At 46.1% G+C, this 16,848-nt stretch overlaps 1 long non-coding RNA gene across 2 annotated transcripts in view; it reads right to left on the reverse strand.

The window, feature by feature from the left end:
* LOC120397984 overlaps nt 1-936 on the reverse strand; it is a 38,670-nt gene extending 37,734 nt beyond the window's left edge. For both annotated transcript variants that reach the window (XR_005594118.1, XR_005594117.1), the window contains exon 1: nt 861-936. This is a non-coding gene — a long non-coding RNA (uncharacterized LOC120397984). The remainder of the gene's footprint in view (nt 1-860) is intronic.
* Between the last annotated feature and the right edge of the window lie 15,912 nt (nt 937-16,848).

Here is a 16,848-nt window from a genome sequence, read left to right on the forward strand (position 1 = left end):
TTCAGCCAGCTGTTGCCTATTTTGAGATTAATACACAATATGTTAATGGTTAGCTGTCCAAATGCAGAGGAGGGGAAACCTAAAAGGAAACAAGTTAGCAACTTGTACAGTAAAACATACTTCACCGGATTACAAGGAGTTTGCCTGTTATTTTTAATTAATGTCCTGCAGATAATTTAAAGATGTGGCACCCTTCATTCCTGAATTTATGAGAACATAAAAAGAAGTCTACATTTTCAGCCATCATCCCAAACCTATTTATCATGTTGTAACAACACTAGCAGCATATTCTGTGGCCATTTAGATCACATCTAGATTGGGGATATATAGACTTGGTTTAAAACATGTACGCTAACACATTGAAACTAACATGGTGTCAAACAAGACAAGACAAGACAAGGCATATTTAAAATGCATGGCAGAGCTCTGACCTTGCCCCCGTGGGTCCTGCACTTCTAGGCGGTTTATGCTAGCCTCAGTGGCTCATTGTGACCCTCCATGTAGCCCTTCTCTCTCTAGGACCAGGGTTACAGTCTACTGAGCCCTGTTCATCATAGGCCAGCAAGGAGGTTGGTGAGAGACCTCCCACAGTCTCTGTTGTCCTTGGGGGCTTATTTCAGAACAGTTCAGCCTCCTGTCCTGACAGGGGCCTGACTTCCCCTACCAGGGGATGTTCCTGTAGTGGGGGGGGGGGGGAGACCCAGGCCCGCCTTCTACTCTGGGTTCTGGCCCAGGGACCCTAATGGTAGCAGCTGTTGGCAGCCAACCTTTCACTGTCAGAGTTGCTACTTTTCCTTGGGTCACTTCCCCACAGCTCTCCTGCTTCTCCCTTCTTCACCCTTACCTTAGTGCTCCCTTACCAGTGGTTTGAGGGTGTCCTCATTAACCAACCCTTCAGCTACACCTCCTCTCCCTGACTGGAGTGAGCCCTTTTTATAGTATCAGCAGGGCCTTAATTAGAGTCAGGTGGTCACATTAGCTTAATGGCCTCACCTGACTCTTTGCAGGTTAATTAGAGTCAGGTGTTCTCTGCTCTGGTCAGTCAGGGAACAGAAAACTGTTAATCCAGTGGCCAGTATATCTGCCTTCTGCTATACCCAACTGGCCTGGGTCTATCACAAATGTTTTACCTTGTTGTGATCCATCTAGCTAATGTATTTTAAACTGTGATTTAGCCTGTAAAGACTAGGTGCAAAATCCTGTTTAGAATCATGTTACAATCAGTTAGCTAACACAATTTAAAACATGATCTCTTTTCCTAGTCCAGGCATGACTCTAGTTATGTAGCTTTAAAATTACAAATTGACCGAGCTGCTATATGAGGGCACAGGTGTAGGAAGGCATATGCCATGGTTTATTGTTTTAAATTCCTGGCAGCAACATTTCCTGTGGTGACTGGCAAACTTGTTTAATTTTTCATCAGGTCATTTGCTAACATTCTGCTAGAGAACTGTCTCTATACCAAGAATATCAGTGTTAAAATTGGGACAAATATATCCCATTGGCTTCAATGGAGTGAACAGCAGGGATTAATTTGGACCAGACAGGGCTTTAAAAGATGAGCATTAGCACACAGTCACGAGTTGTTTCTCCCAGGTAAATTTTGTACAATCTGAAATTCCTAAATTGGCTTTTTAATGGTGTTTCAAATAATTGTGTTTCTAGTTTTTTTCCCACTGCAAGAATAGCCTTCAAAATGTAAGCTAACACACTGCTGCCTTTTTAAAATAGCCTTGTAGAAAAACCTGCCTCTAATGAACAGCAGTAGCAAGAAACACACCTCTTCTTCTCCCTATTTGTTTCAATGAAATGTGACTTTCAAGCTTAGTTGGAGTCATTTAAAAGCTTACATCAAATCACTCAAACACTAAATGAAGCACATTTTAAACCACTGCCTTGAAGCTTCCATTTTGACATTCCCTCTCCCAGAATTCTTCAATATTACAAAGCATGTTATTGCCAATCCCAAGTGCTTGGGGGGGGAGGGGGGAAATCATGAGTTAGTCCCCCCAAAAGCATGAGAGTTATGTAATTAAGTGTTGGGTTCTTTTATTGGCCTTCTAGTTTCTGAGCCTTTACAGTTTACTTTTTCATGCTTTTCTTCACCACCATGAGAGTTAGGAACTTTCTACTACTTTTAAATGAGAGCCGACATTCTCATGGAATCACATGCCTCCAGACACTGAGAATATAAGAAAAATAGAGCTGGGAGAAATTTTTGGCTGAATAGTTTATTCATTGAAAGAGCCATTTCAGTCAACCTGAAAGTATTCACGAATTTGATCCCATTAGTTTTGGATGGGAAGAAGTTTTGCAGGGCCAGCTTCAAAAATACTGTGCTTATTGGTTAGAGCACTTGGCTGGGATGTAAGAAACTCCACTCTGGAGCAAGGACTTAAACTCAAATTGTCTGTTTACAAGGTAGGGGGCCTAACCACCAGGCTATAGGCTAGTCTTCTCTCAGGTGCTTCTGCTGAAGCTGTTCCATGTTGTGTGTGGAGTGGGAGGGGGAGAGAGAGAGCATGCTGATTAAGTTCCTCACCTGGCGGGTAGGAGATGTGGATTGAAATCTTCTCTCTGCCTGATTCAAAGGAGTGATTTTAATCCACATCTCCTGCCCCTCAGATGAAAGCTTCAGTCACCAGCCTAACAAATTGTTCTCATTCTCATTGACCAAATGAATATTTATATAGTTATAAAAAGTGGAACAGCTTCAGCAGGAGAGATGCAGGCCCAGAGCAGTAGTGTCAATAGCCTGGGGGTTAGAGCACTCACTTGGGAGAGGGGACACCTGGGTTCTAGGCTCCTCCTCCAATGAATAGTTAAGTAATTATGAAAAGTAGTAGCACAACTTCAGTAAGAGCTATTGAGAGCAACCCACCTCAAAGGCAGAAGATCTGAGCTCAAGTCTCTGCTCCAGAGTGGGGTCCCCTACATCCAGGCAAGTGCCCTAACCACTGGGCTAAAGGCTGCAAGAGGATGGATGGATGGCTAAACACGGTTTTCTGGAATGGACTAATTTGCCCAAAAAATTCCAAACATTTTCAGAAACAAAGGTCTTTTTTTTTCTTCTGATTTTTCAGTTTTCTGGCCAAACTGAATGACCAACTATTTGCCCAGCTGTAAAGAGAAACACAAAATATTTTGAGACTCGTGATAAAAGTCATGAAAGTTGTTTCTTCTTCTTAGCCTATGAGCAACATGCCTCAGGTGGCACGTGACCAGGATTCATCACCACATTTGGTCTGCTGGTTGGATCATTAGCTTTCCTAGTCCGGGTCAAGTACTAACAGGGAGTGCAATGTGAACTATGATCCATGCCCCTCTGTCCCTCCCCCCCACCCCAAGAGTTGTTAACCCAAAGAGGGATCAAACAGAACAGTAAAGCAGTGAGGCAGAGCTCCTTGGAAGTACAGGGATTGAAGAAACAAATTGATTTCAAATGGAAGATATAAAAGAATGTTTGTGCTAAAATAGTTTCCTTTAAACTAGTTATCGGAGTACAATGAATTGGCATTCAAAGAAAATAGTATAGCTAAGGAAAGGCTTCAGAAAACTAAAGTATAACTTGTTTCATATTTTGGGTATAAAAAATAGTATAATGCCAACTTTATTATATGTTTAAAAACTAGTAATTATTAAGGGCCAGATGTTGCCACTCTTACGTTGAGTAGCATTTTACTCCAATGAATAGTATCACTGGTTTTAATGGGACTACACAAGGGATGACTCAACTTGATTAATGGTAGTAGAATCTGGCTCTTAACAATTTTCAAGTTACTAAATGCAGACATACTACTTGTGTTAGGATTAGAAACATACCTAGCAAAGAAATTAGTGAAAAAGATGTTTGCTATAAATAACACCATTATGGCAAGAGGGAGGAGAGAGCATACATACAGAGAGAACACTGGGGGCAATTATCAGAAATGTTCCAAGATCAAAGATGCTTGCTAGGAAAAGACCATATTCTGACGGACAAAGCAGTAACCCTGATGATTAAGGCTATGTTTCAGTCATGGGTATTTTTAGTAAAAGTCATGGATAGGTCACATGCAGTTAAAAAATATTCACAGCCTGTAGCCTGTCCATGACTTGTACTATATACCCCTCACTAAATCTTGGGTGCTCTGGGGGGTGGTAGCAAGTGGCTCAGAACCCCACTGCTGCTGGGAGTTGGGGGACAGGCCAGGACCTCCCCTGCTGCTGGGGGAGTGAGGGGGTGGCAGCCCAGGACCCCCACTGCTGCTGGGTGGGGGACCCTGAAACTGCTCCAGCAGCAGCCGGTGTGTCTGGCCCAGGGACTGCTCAAGCTGCTAAGGCGACCTCCGGGCCATCTGCACCAGCCGCTGCAGAAGCCAAGGAAGTCCCAGAAAGTCACAGAATCCACGACTTCCATGACCTCTGTGACAGACTCGCAGCCTTACTGATGATCCATTCACCAAGAAAAATACCATTTGACTTAAGCAATGAAGCAAAAGATGAAACTGATAAGTTAAAGCTGAGAATAGGTGGAACAACTTACAAACAGACTTAATAGTTCTGTGGCTCTAACTGAAGAGCCAAACAAAGCATGGATATGCATTAATCACTATAATTTAAATAAAGCCATAGACGATGAAGATTATGTGATGGAAACTGCTGAAGAAGTGGCATCTGAGTGCTCCGAAGCAAAATCATTCTCAGTATTACAAGTAGGACATGCATTTAGCAAATAAACTTTGATGAGTCAATTTCTAACTTATTTTTAATACACCATTTGGACATTATAAATGTAAATGAATGTTGGCATTATAAGATGATAGCAGCAGATGAAAGTAAAAATTATTTATAGTAGAACCTTGCTCATTTGCACATCACTAATCTTCATGCCCTATAATTCAAATACACAAAAACAGATGTCTCTCCCCACGTCACAGCAAAGACTGAATAGCAGAGTGTGGTAGACTGTTCTCATTTCATTAATTCTATTCTATTTGATATAGGTTCTTATATTGTCCTCAACGCTGTAGTACCTAAGGGTATGTCTACACTGGCAGAGTTAGATCACTGGCAGTTACACTGCCGCTCAGACAGTGCTGAAGGGAAACCGCTGTTGTGTGCCCCCACGGTCAGCTGCCTGCACGATAGCATGTTCACACTTGTGGCCCTTGCATCAGTATTCGGAGCAGTGCACTCTGAGCAGCTATCCCCCAGAGCATCTCTTCCTCTTCTGCCACTAAGAGTTGTGGGAAGGCAGAGGGGGTTGCGGGGCATCCTGGGGCCTGTCCCAATGCCCCGTGATGCATTGCTTCACATCCCAGCAATCCCTGTGCTTCCGTCTGCATTTGGCACCATCTTTCAACAGTTTGTGTACTGCGCATCCTGCCTCTTTGGTATGCAGGAATGGATCCTGCACTGCTAATCAATATGCTGCTCACTCTCACTATCACGTCAGGGAATGGCAGTGGAGTTATTCCTTAAACTACAAAGGCAAGAGGAGTGTGACATTGATCTCGTCACGCATACTAGCTATGACACGAGAGTGCTTGTGGCATTCACAGAGGTGCTGACCACAGTGGAACACTGCTTTTGGGCTCGGGAAACAAGCATTGAGTAGTGGGATCACATCGTCATGCACGTCTGGGATGACAAGCAGTCAGACAAGCTGCAGAACTTTCGGATGAGGAAAGCCACATTCATGGGACTGTGTGATGAGCTCGCCCCAGCCCTGAGGCACAAGGAAACAAGAATGAGAACTGCCCTTCCATTGGAGAAGCACGTGGCAATTGCACTGTGGAAGCTGGTTACTCTAGACTGCTACCGATCGGTAGCTAACCAGTTCGGAGTGGGAAAGTCGACTGTTGGACTCGTGTTGACGGAAGTGTGCAGGGCCATTAATCACATCCTGCTCCAAAAGACCATGACTCTGGGCAACATGCGTGACATTGTGGATGGCTTTGCACAAATGGGCTTCCCTAATGCGGAGGGGCGATAGATGAGACGTACATTCCAGTTCTAGCACCAGACCACCTAGCCACCAAGTACATTAATCAGAAGGGGTATTTCTCTATGGTTCGCCAAGCGTTTGTGGATCACGGTGGGCGTTTCATGTACATTAATGCAGGCTGGTCCAGAAAGGTGCATGACACATGCATCTTTCAGAACACTGGCCTCTTCAGGAAGCTGCAAGCCAGGACTTTCTTTCCGGACCAGAAGATCACCGTAGGGAAAGTCAAAATGCCCATCATGATCGTGGGAGACCCCACTTACCCCTTAATGCCGTGGCTTATGAAGCCATACATGGGGAATCTTGACAGCAGCAAGGAGCGGTTCAACAACAGGCTGAGCAAGTGCAGAATGACTGTTGAGTGTGCTTTTGGCCATTTAAAGGCCCACTGGTGCTGCCTATATGGGAGGCTGGACCAGGGCGATGACAATATTCCTATGCTTATAGCCGTGTGATGTACACTCCATAATATTTGTGAAGGGAAGGGTGAAAGCTTCACTCAGGGCTGGAGCGCTAAGGCTCAGCGCCTGGAGGCTGAATTTGAACAGCCAGAGACCAGGGCTATTAGATGGGTGCAGCGCAGGGCCATAAGGATCAGGGATGCCTTGAGGCAACAATTTGAAGCTGAAAGCCACTAATATTTGTTGCTATGCTCGGGAGTGCAGTGCTTGTAATGCTAGGAGGTGATTGTGATTGGTGCAGAAGATGCACTGTGAAGGTTTAAGAAAATTGCCTGTTGCTTTGCAGGGCTGTTTGCTTTTAGTTAATGGAATAAAGATTGCTTTCAAACCAAAATAATTCTTTTATTAAAAAAACAACAACCGGAGAAGAGAGACAGACCCCCCCCAAAAAAAAAACACATCAGCACTGTGGGGGATGCAGGATCCCAGGAGGAAGTGGGGTCCCAGGATGGTTAAAGATTTGTGTATCTCCAGGTGTCATATGCAACCTTGTCCTTTGGAGTACAGTGCAGCAGGTACTGTACTTCAGCAGGGCTAAACTTCAGAGGGTGTTGAGTGCAGTGGGAACTGGGAGTCCGTAGGGCTGGACTGTGACGGGGCAGGAGTGGAATGCAGAGGGTACAGACTGGAGCCAGGAGGTTGATAAGTGTGTTGGCAGTTTCTGTGGGATGCGTGGGAAAGAGTTTTGCAACAGCGGCTGCAGGGGAGGACAAGTGCTAGTATTGCCTGGAGTGTGTCCAATTGGCGCTCCATAATGTTTAAGAGCCACTCCGTGGCTTCGTTCTGGTGCGCCACCTCCTCTTTTCGGTCCCTCTTCTCACTGTCCCGCCACTCCTTCAATTCCTGTCTTAGAACCCCGGAGTGCATCATGACATCACACAGAAAGTCCTCTTTAGTTCTTTGTGGTCGTTTTCTAATTCTGCACAGCTATTCAGTCAGCAATAAGAAAGAGGGAGGCTGGGCCCCCAAAGTCATATTTGTGAAGCCAAAATTTGTGAAGCAACATTTTACAGAAGCAGTATTGTTTACAACACACAGACTGCTGATTCAGTGATTTAAACGCAGCCACTATTCACACACCTGTCACTAACTGGCTGACCCCAGGCAAGCACACATGAGCAGGGCCAGCTCTAGGCACCAGGGCTCCAAGCATGTGCTTGGGGCGGCACTTTCCAAACGGTGGCTTGGGGCACAAAAAGCCAGGAGCCAGCCCTGAGCCGAGGTGACCTGCGGTGGTGGGGGGCGCGGGGAGGGCCACAGGAAGTAACCCTGGGTGGGGGGAGAGGAACCGCTCCCCCCAGATCACCTCTGCTCCACTGCCGCCTGCTCCCCCGAGTGTGCCACTGCTCCGCTTCTCCCACCTCCCTCCCAGGCTTGCTGCGCAAATCAGCTGTTTTACGGCAAGCCTGGGAGGGAGGGAGGAGAAGCAGAGCGGCGGCGGTGCGCTCAGGGGAGCAGGCACAGTGGAGGTGAGCTGCGGCGGTGGGGGGTGCAGGGAGGGCCGCAGGAAGTAACCCTGGAGGGGAGAGAAGAATCGTTCCCCCCAGCTCACCTCCGCCTCCTCCCCTGAGCATGCCGCCGCTCCGCTTCTCCCCCCTCCCTCCCAGGCTTGCCGGGAGGGGTAGGAGGGGAAATGAGGCGCACTTAGGGGAGGAGGCGGAGCCGGGGATTTGGGGAAGGGGGTGGAATGGGGCGGGGAAGGGGCAGAGTTGGGGTGGGGGGGGCGAAGGAAAAAATTTTTGCTTGGGGAGGCAAAAAACTTGGAGCCAGCCCTGCACGTGAGCCACAAGACCCACAAAATGGAGAGTAACCACAGGGGCAGGGGAAATCTGTGTTCCAGGACCGTACTGTACACTGAGCATGTGGCTCTGGGGGAGAGCCAGCACTGTGGGGGGAGGGAGGCTTTATAATCATTACTGTGTAAGATCTCTCACTGCTGAGGGTGAGCAGGGAATCAAGGGAGGGTCTTCTCCAAGCCTGCGGCTTCTGCCCTGGCCTTTATGCGGCTCGCCTGTGTGCAGCAATGGTCGCCACCCCCGTCCCAGTGACAGCAGAGTGGCACCGGAAAGTTACCCTTAATGGGGCAAGAAACAAAGCAGGTCTGCCAAAGAACCTGCAGCAGCGGATTGCTCAGTATCTCCATGGGAGTTTCGTGGAGATCTCTGAGGCAGATTCCCGTGAAGTGAGGGAGTCAATCAACATTCTGTTCCACCGCTCAGCCTAGGCATGTGGCGGTAAGCGCATCATACAGACACAAGCCTGATTTCTGCAATCCTCCTGCCCACAACAACTCACTTTAGCGATTCCCAAAATCAAAGCCACTTACCAGAGGCCTCCTCTCCTGTTTGCACTTCCCCAAGCTCCGACAGCTGTGACTGGCTAGCCTCCTCCGGGGTAGAGAAGAGCTCCTGGCTGCATGCATTTCTGGCCTCTGAGTCGTCCTCTGCCTCTGGGTCTCCCTTCACATCCTTGTCCAAGATTTCCTCCTCCTGGCTCGGTCCACTCTCGACTGGCACACTAGCCACCGAAGTATCCACCATGGCTTTCGCAGTGGAGGTGGAATTGCTACTGAGTATCGCGTCCAGCTCTTTGTAGAACCGGCAGCTCATGGGCACAGCACTAGGGTGATGGTTTGCTTCCCATGCCTTCTAGTAGGCATTCCACAGCTCCTTCACTTTGACCCTGCACTGCAGTGTGTCCCAGTCATGGCCCCTTTCTGTCATGCATCGTGAAATCTGTCCGTAGGTATCATAATTCCTATGGCTGGAGTGTAGCTGGGACTGGACTGCCTCCTCTCCCCAAATGCCAATGAGCTCTAGCAGCCGGGATCGCCTGGTGCATGGAGCAGGCCTGGTCACCTTGAAAGATGTGCTGAGATCACTGCACACATCACCGAGCAAACAGGAAAGGGACTTTCAAAATTCCCCAGCAATTTAAGGAGTGGGGCTTATGGTTGGTCACTTGAGGGCAGGGCAGTAGAGTTCAAACCGATGACCAGAGAGGTGAGAACAGGCATTGTGGGACACCTCCCAGAGGCCAATCGCAGCGCTGTAATCGACCATGGTGTCTTCACTGGCACCGCGGAGCTATAGCCCTGCTGCAGGAAGCTATACGCCTCTCATCGGGATGGCTTTTTTGCAACTGCGCAATTTCTGTGCACTAAGCAGCTTGGCAGTGTGTACACCTTGGGAGTTACAGCACAGAAAGCTGCTTTACTGCGCAGAAACTTGCCAGTGTAGACAAGGCCTAAGCACACTTACCACATGTGACAGATTTTACTAAGGCTTCTGTGTTCTCAGAAAATATCCAAATATTTACTAGACTGCAATAGAAGTAGTCCTATAAATAATTAAAATTCAACTGATCAAGTAGAAGAACAAAGTGTTGCATTATCCTTGGGGGGTTTTAAATGATGACTATTCTCTTATTTACTAATTTGCAAAATTCAGTAAGACAGGTCAAGTCATTAATGTCAATTGCTTATGTTTAAAATCTATTTAATGCATAGCTGGTAGAAACCTCTCTTTTGAAATGTATTTTCAATGAAAATTGTCTTTAGCCAACAAATGTTGGGGGGTAGGATTAAATGAAAAACTGAAAAATTTCACTTAGCGAGGTGCGATTTTGCAGAAAAACCAAAATGTTTTGTCCAACCGACTAGCTGCAGAAAACCAAACACTTTTTGAAAATACTCTGTGTTTTGATTAAACGCCTCCAAAAATAGTAAACAAATGTCAACAAAAATGAAAAAAAAGTGTTGAATTTTTTCAACACAAAAAAACATTTCCCAACCAGCTCTAATTCTGGGTTATATGATACATTAAAAAGTGCCTATACAGATCAACAGAGGCCTTTAAACACACAATCACATTCATTCTGATACCAACAAGAGTGAAATCCAACCGATTTCACCACCACCAGCTGGCATGAAAAAAACAAAATACCAACCTCACCTACAAAGACCAGCTCTCAGTGCACCCCTGCCTCCCAAAAGCCTGGAGGAGGAGATGGACTCTGCAGCATCCCCTAAGGGCAACAAATCTAAGTTTTTTTGGACCAAGGGAGAGGAGAAATACATTTCCCCATGGAACTAGAACCCAGACGCCTGGGACAGCTGATGTTCCCACATTGCCACCAGGAGGCCATGCAGAACCACTTCCAAGAAGCACTGTGGAGATTAGATGCCACAGGAAGAACCACCTGAAGGGTTCAGAGCAACCGCATCCTGTAACCCTCTGGTTGGCCAAGTGCACTATTTAAACCTGGAGGATGCCCCCAAGAAATTGTCTGAGCAACCAACAAACTTCTGGCTTGCTGTGACTCCAGACCTCATCTTTCTCCAGTCTCCAGCCCTGGCCTGACACTTGTCTAATGATCATGGCATAGTGTTTACTCTGATCCCTGTTCACTGACTACTACCTCGACGTATAGACACCAGCTGTGACCACTAGACCACACCACCTACTCCCCTGTCCCTTACACTGTGCGGAGAAGTGGGTGATTTGTATACCAGCACTAGTGTATCCTGGGATGGAATTGACCACCTCTGTTTCAGGTTGGATGAATAGCACAGACATTCCTCCTCCTCTACAATTCCACTTAGGTTCATATTGTATTCAATGTCCTATCAAAACCAATAAGGGAAAAATACTCCCTGAAGCATCATCCAGCCACCTGTTAGGAATGCAAAGTCAGGACTCTTATGTTTTATTAAATAACGATCGTTGATAATTTGCTAATCACCAGTCTTGTATTATATAACATGAACCAATGACTGGGATCCTTATCCACTGATAGCTCTTTAAAGGTTATGGGGTAACAATGCAAAACCAATGGATACCATACTAAACCTCTTCATTTTAGTTTACACCAAACTTTTTCCTGTTTTGCTCAATACTACAGGAATTGAGAGTCTCAAATTCTCACAGCCAAATCCCCTTCTGGTGTCTGTATACCCAGCATGCAATAGCATTATCCCACCTGCTCGGCCACATTAACCACCCCCACTAAAAATATAACAAAAACTAAAACAGAAGGGCACTTCTCCCTCTTCCTCCCACCCCCATTCCCACAATTGAGTTTCTCACCCCAAAGCAGAGCAGGAAGAAACCACTGAACAACAACTCAACCAACTTTTTCCACTTCCTGGCCTCTGAGTTTGGGAATCTGAGCATGACCCATATTTCACCCTCATCTCACCTGCAGACGAACGGTAAAAAGATTGCACACACAGAGGGCTCCAGCACATCCCACCTAGTACAAGGGCATTCTGGTCCATAACTAGGCACCACAGTAATACAAATTATACAGAATAATAATGTACCACAAAGTACTCCCCCCGTTCCTTAAAGTATCAGTCCTTCATTCCCATAAATAAGGTAGGTGTCAAACCCAGTTATGCCACTCAGGTTGGAAAGGTGAGTCTAACCCAAATAAGAGTGTAAGAAAAACCCAGTCTTAATTTTGCCCCAATCCCAGGAGAGACTGCCCTTTATAGAAAAGGGAGCTGGGAGAGGAGTTGGAGACGATGGGTTGAATCCACATTGTACACAAAGCTAGAGAGAGGCAAGCCACACCATAATACTACTACGTAGCTCCTATATAGCACTTTTCATCTGTAGATCTCAAAGCGCTTTATGAAGACAGGTAAGGTTCATTTCCATTTTACAAATGGGGAAACTGAGGCACAGGAGCAGTGAAATGACATGCCCAGGGTCACAACAGCCCAGTGGTAGAACTGACAATAGAACCCGAGTCTCCTGAATCCCAGGCCTGTGGCTCTACCCACTAGACCATATTGCCCAGAGAGTTTCCTGGCCATGGCTCCTGATAGTGATGGTACTGTTGTTGCTGGTCCCAAAAGGCCCTTTATAAAGGGGCTAACCTGTTCCCCAGATGTAGTCAAGATTGAACAGGGGGAGGCCAAGTAAGAGCTCTGGGGCAGTGGCAGCTCTTTAAAAACCAGCTCCTGCTGGTGGTTCTAGGGGGTCCATCAGCCTAAAGTTGTCAAGGTTCTACCTATCCATAGTTTTTGACAACTTTGAAAATGTTACACCGGCTATTCCTTTCAAGCCATTTGTACAAAAAAATTTAGCTTGGAATAGAGAGTTGAGCTGCAGCATTATTACTACTGAGAGTCAATAAATACTTAATTTCACAAGACGACATATTCAGAAAACATTCTAAGGATAACCCTCATTAAGGCATGATACAGTCTGAAGAAGGTGTCCGTACATTCATTTCACAGAAGGGCAAACTGAGATAAATGAGGGGCTGAGACCTTTACAGCAATTTAGTAACAAATCTAGGAACAACTCAGACCTGGGTCTGATCTAACTTCTGAAGAAGTCAGTGGAAGGACCCTATTAACTTCAGTGGGCTTTGGACCAGGTTTTACATTACATCTTCTTAACAGAATGGGGCAAATATTCCGGGGAGAAAGAATTGAATATATGGTCAGATTCCTAAATGACTTGGCTTTGTCTGTATTTGGGCTCTTTTTATGTTCCCTGTCTGTGAATACTTTAGTCTAGGAATGTTTGTGGAAACAGTGAATTTTAAGCAAATGTTGGAAGATGTGATTAAAGGGTTCAGCCATTTTGAGGCCTGCTCGCTCGCTCTCTCTCTCACACACACACACAATGCTTCAAAAGGGTAATATTTATAGCAACTCACTCCGAACTCAAGGCTTTCAGAAAAATTAGACTCTAATTTGATCATTAAATATTCAATCGCAGAATTGCATTAAAGTGAAACACTCTCTCTCCTTTTAACACTCCTAGGCTATTTCATTTTCTTAAACATTTCCCATGTTTGTCCAGCGTAACTTCAATAGCTTTCTAGAGCTGTATTTTACATCACTAGCACTTTTCAGCTGGTAGGCAGGTGGTGGTAGCACATGGGGGAAATCTAATTTCTTTCCAGCTGGATATTTCACACAGCGTCATCTCAGCATGCAGAGCCTACTTACCTATCAGCTTGTGTACTAAGGGGTCTGTTCTCTCCTCATTACTCACCTGCATCACTCCTCTGAGCATCAGTGGGCATTACACATGAATATCAATAAAGTAACTTACAGCTCCACCAGACCTACATGGCAATAAGATACAGATGACTTTCCCTATCTGCTAATTCTAGCTATTCTTGTTGGCTGTAATTCAGGGTACGTCTACACTACGGGATTATTCCAATTTTACATAAACCGGTTTTGTAAAACAGATTGTATAAAGTCGAGTGCATACGGCCACACTAAGCACATTAATTCGGCAGTGTGCGTCCATGTACCGAGGCTAGTGTCGATTTCCGGAGCATTGCACTGTGGGTAGCTATCCCATAGTTCCCGCAGTCTCCTCTGCCCATTGGAATTCTGGGTTGAGATCCCAATGCAAAAACAGTGTCACAGGTGATTCTGGGTAAATGTCGTCACTCAATCCTTCCTCCGGGAAAGCAATGGCAGACAATCATTTCGCGCCCTTTTTCCCTGGATTGCCCTGGCAGACGCCATAGCATGGCAATCATGGAGCCCGTTTTGCCTTTTGTCACTGTCACCATATGTGTACTGGATGCTGCTGACAGATGCGGTACTGCACTGCTACACAGCAGCATTCATTTGCCTTTGCAAGATAGCAGAGATGGTTACCAGTCATATTGTACTGTCTACCATGCCATTATAAATTGGCGATGAGATGACGGTTATCAGTCATTCTGTACCATCTGCTGCTATCATGGGTGCTCCTGGTGGCCTCGCTGAGGTCGGCCGAGAGTCAGTCCTGCCTAGAATATGGGGCAAGTGTACTAGAGAACCTGAGAGCACAGCCGCTCCGGGTCAGAACCCCTGAGATCCCGCAGAAATGATGAGCTGCATGCTATTCTAGGGGGTGCCCCTGCAACAACCCCACCCGTTGCTTCCCTCCTCCGCCAACCCTCCTGGGCTACTGTGGCAGTGTCCCCCCATTTGTGTGATGAAGTAATAAAGAATGCAGGAACAAGAAACACTGACTTTTTAGTGAGATAAAATGAGGGGGAGGAAGACTCCAGCTGCTATGATAGTCCAGGCAGGACATTAAAGGGTAGGGGGGGAGAGGAGACCAGCCTTCCGCTGTTATGATAGTCCAGCCAGTACAGAATCTTTTCTTTAGACATGACGGGGGGGGGGGCGCTGATAGAGCTCAGCCCCCAGTTGCTATGATGAGGACGGTTACCAGCCATTCTGTACCATCTGCTGGGAATGACTAGGAGTCATTCCTATTTTTACCCAGGTGCCCCTGGCCGACCTCACTGAGACCAGCCAGGAGCACTCACGGGCTGATGACAAGGACGGATACCAGTCCTACTACACTGTACCGTCTGCCACCAGGGAGAGGAGAGGAGAGGAGATGATGATGCTGTTTAACGCTCCAGCACCCCGTCTACCAGCAGCATGCAGTAGACATAGGGTGACATTGAAAAAAGGAGAGAAACGATTTTTTTACCTTTTCTTTCACGGGTGGGGGGAAGGGTGTAAATTGACAACATATACCCTGAAACCCCCGGGAAAATGTTTTTGACCCTTCAGGCACTTGGAGCCCAGCCAAGAATGCAAATGCTTTTCGGAGACTGCGGGGACTGTGGGATAGCTGGAGTCCTCAGTACCCCCTCCCTCCCTCCATGAGCGTCCATTTGATTCTTTGGCTTTCCGTTACGCTTCTCACGCAGCACTGTGCTGAGTCCCTGCTGTGGCCTCTGTCTGGAGATTTTTTCAAATGCTTTGGCATTTCGTCTTCTGTAACGGAGCTCTGATACAACAGATTTGCCTCCCCATACCGCGATTGGATCCAGTATCTCCCGTACGGTCCATGCTGGAGCTCTTTTTGGATTTGGGACTGCATCGCCACCCGTGCTGATCACAGCTCCACGCTGGGCAAACAGGAAATGAAATTCAAAAGTTCGCGGGGCTTTTCCTGTCTACTTGGCCAGTGCATCCGAGTTCAGTTTGCTGTCCAGAGTGGTCACAATGGTGCACTGTGGGATACCGCCCGGAGGCCAATACCGTCGATTTGCGGCCACACTAACCCTAATCCGATATGGTAATACCGATTTCAGCGCTACTCCTCTCGTCGGGGAGAAGTACAGAAACCGGTTTAAAGAGCCCTTTATATCGATATAAAGGGCCTCGTTGTGTGGACAGGTGCAGCGTTAAATCGGTTTAACACTGCTAAAATCGGTTAAAACGTGTAGTGTAGACCAGGCCTTAGAATTTCCATCTATCCTTCATTATCAGGATATTCTCAAGGTACAAATTTGATATCTTCTTGTTGCTTCACAATCTCACTGAACTAAGTTGGAATGAAAATGAGGCAACCAAATGACCCAAGTTTAATAAGTCAAGTTGGAGGGAATTCAGAGAAGAGCAACAAAAAACGAGGAAGGGCCTGGAGGGACTGATTTATGAGGAAAGATGAAAAGAGCTGAATATGTTAAGCGTGGTTAAAGGATGACCAGAGGGGAATGTGGTAGCTGTGCCAAGAAGTATCTAAGCATCAAGGAAGGCAAGAAATTGCTTATGGTATTTGTCCAAGGTGACTATAACTTGGAGTAATGGGATGAAATTAAGCGAAGGAAAATTTGCCTAAATATCGGGTTTAAAATGTATTTGATAGCAGAACACCCTTCCCGAAGGATGCTGCAGAAGTCCAGCTGCTTGAGACATTTAGAACGAGGTGCTACAAAGGGAAAAACTTTGTAATGGCAGGGTGCAAAAAAGGGTCTTTCTTCCATCATCAGGTCAGCCTTTTAAACAAGCCGACATGAGAAGTGACAAGCAGTGGAAAAAACTACGATTTGTGTAAGTTGGTCAAAAAACAAAGGGTGGGTGTAAATAGTAAGTGAAATTAAGTAGTGTGCTAAATTAGTGCAAGTATACTGAGAGGACAGAAGCTGAGGTAAACAAATATACAGCATTTAAGTCACTTCCCTATGTGCCTCAGGTTACTCATATGAGCGATGGATATACTACTACTTACTTCCTCACAGGGGAACTGTGAAGCTCAGTTAATTCATGTTTGTAAAGTACTTTGGGATCCTCACAGGACATGTTTTGTCATTTATAATATTTGTATTTGAGAACTACTGAACAAGTATGGATGAAAATATAGAGCTAGGCACTGGTTAGTCATGCTAGGGAATCCTCTGTGTTCAAATATTCCCTGCTCATAGACTGGGTACCGAGAACAAGAATCAAAAAAGGAGGTAAACAAGCACACTTGAAACAGAAGAGGAAAATGTATATGCAAACAAGCAGCTCATTAAAGCAAAATGCCACAGGGCTTTGCAGCTGTCGATTTCCATCATGTGGGCAGAAGGATAACACATATTATGACAGTGTTGAAGGTTATGTCTTGGAGTGAAGTAGGTGCCTTA

The sequence above is a fragment of the Mauremys reevesii genome, linkage group 1 (assembly GCF_016161935.1).
Source record: "Mauremys reevesii isolate NIE-2019 linkage group 1, ASM1616193v1, whole genome shotgun sequence".
Classification (NCBI taxonomy): Eukaryota; Metazoa; Chordata; order Testudines; family Geoemydidae; genus Mauremys; species Mauremys reevesii.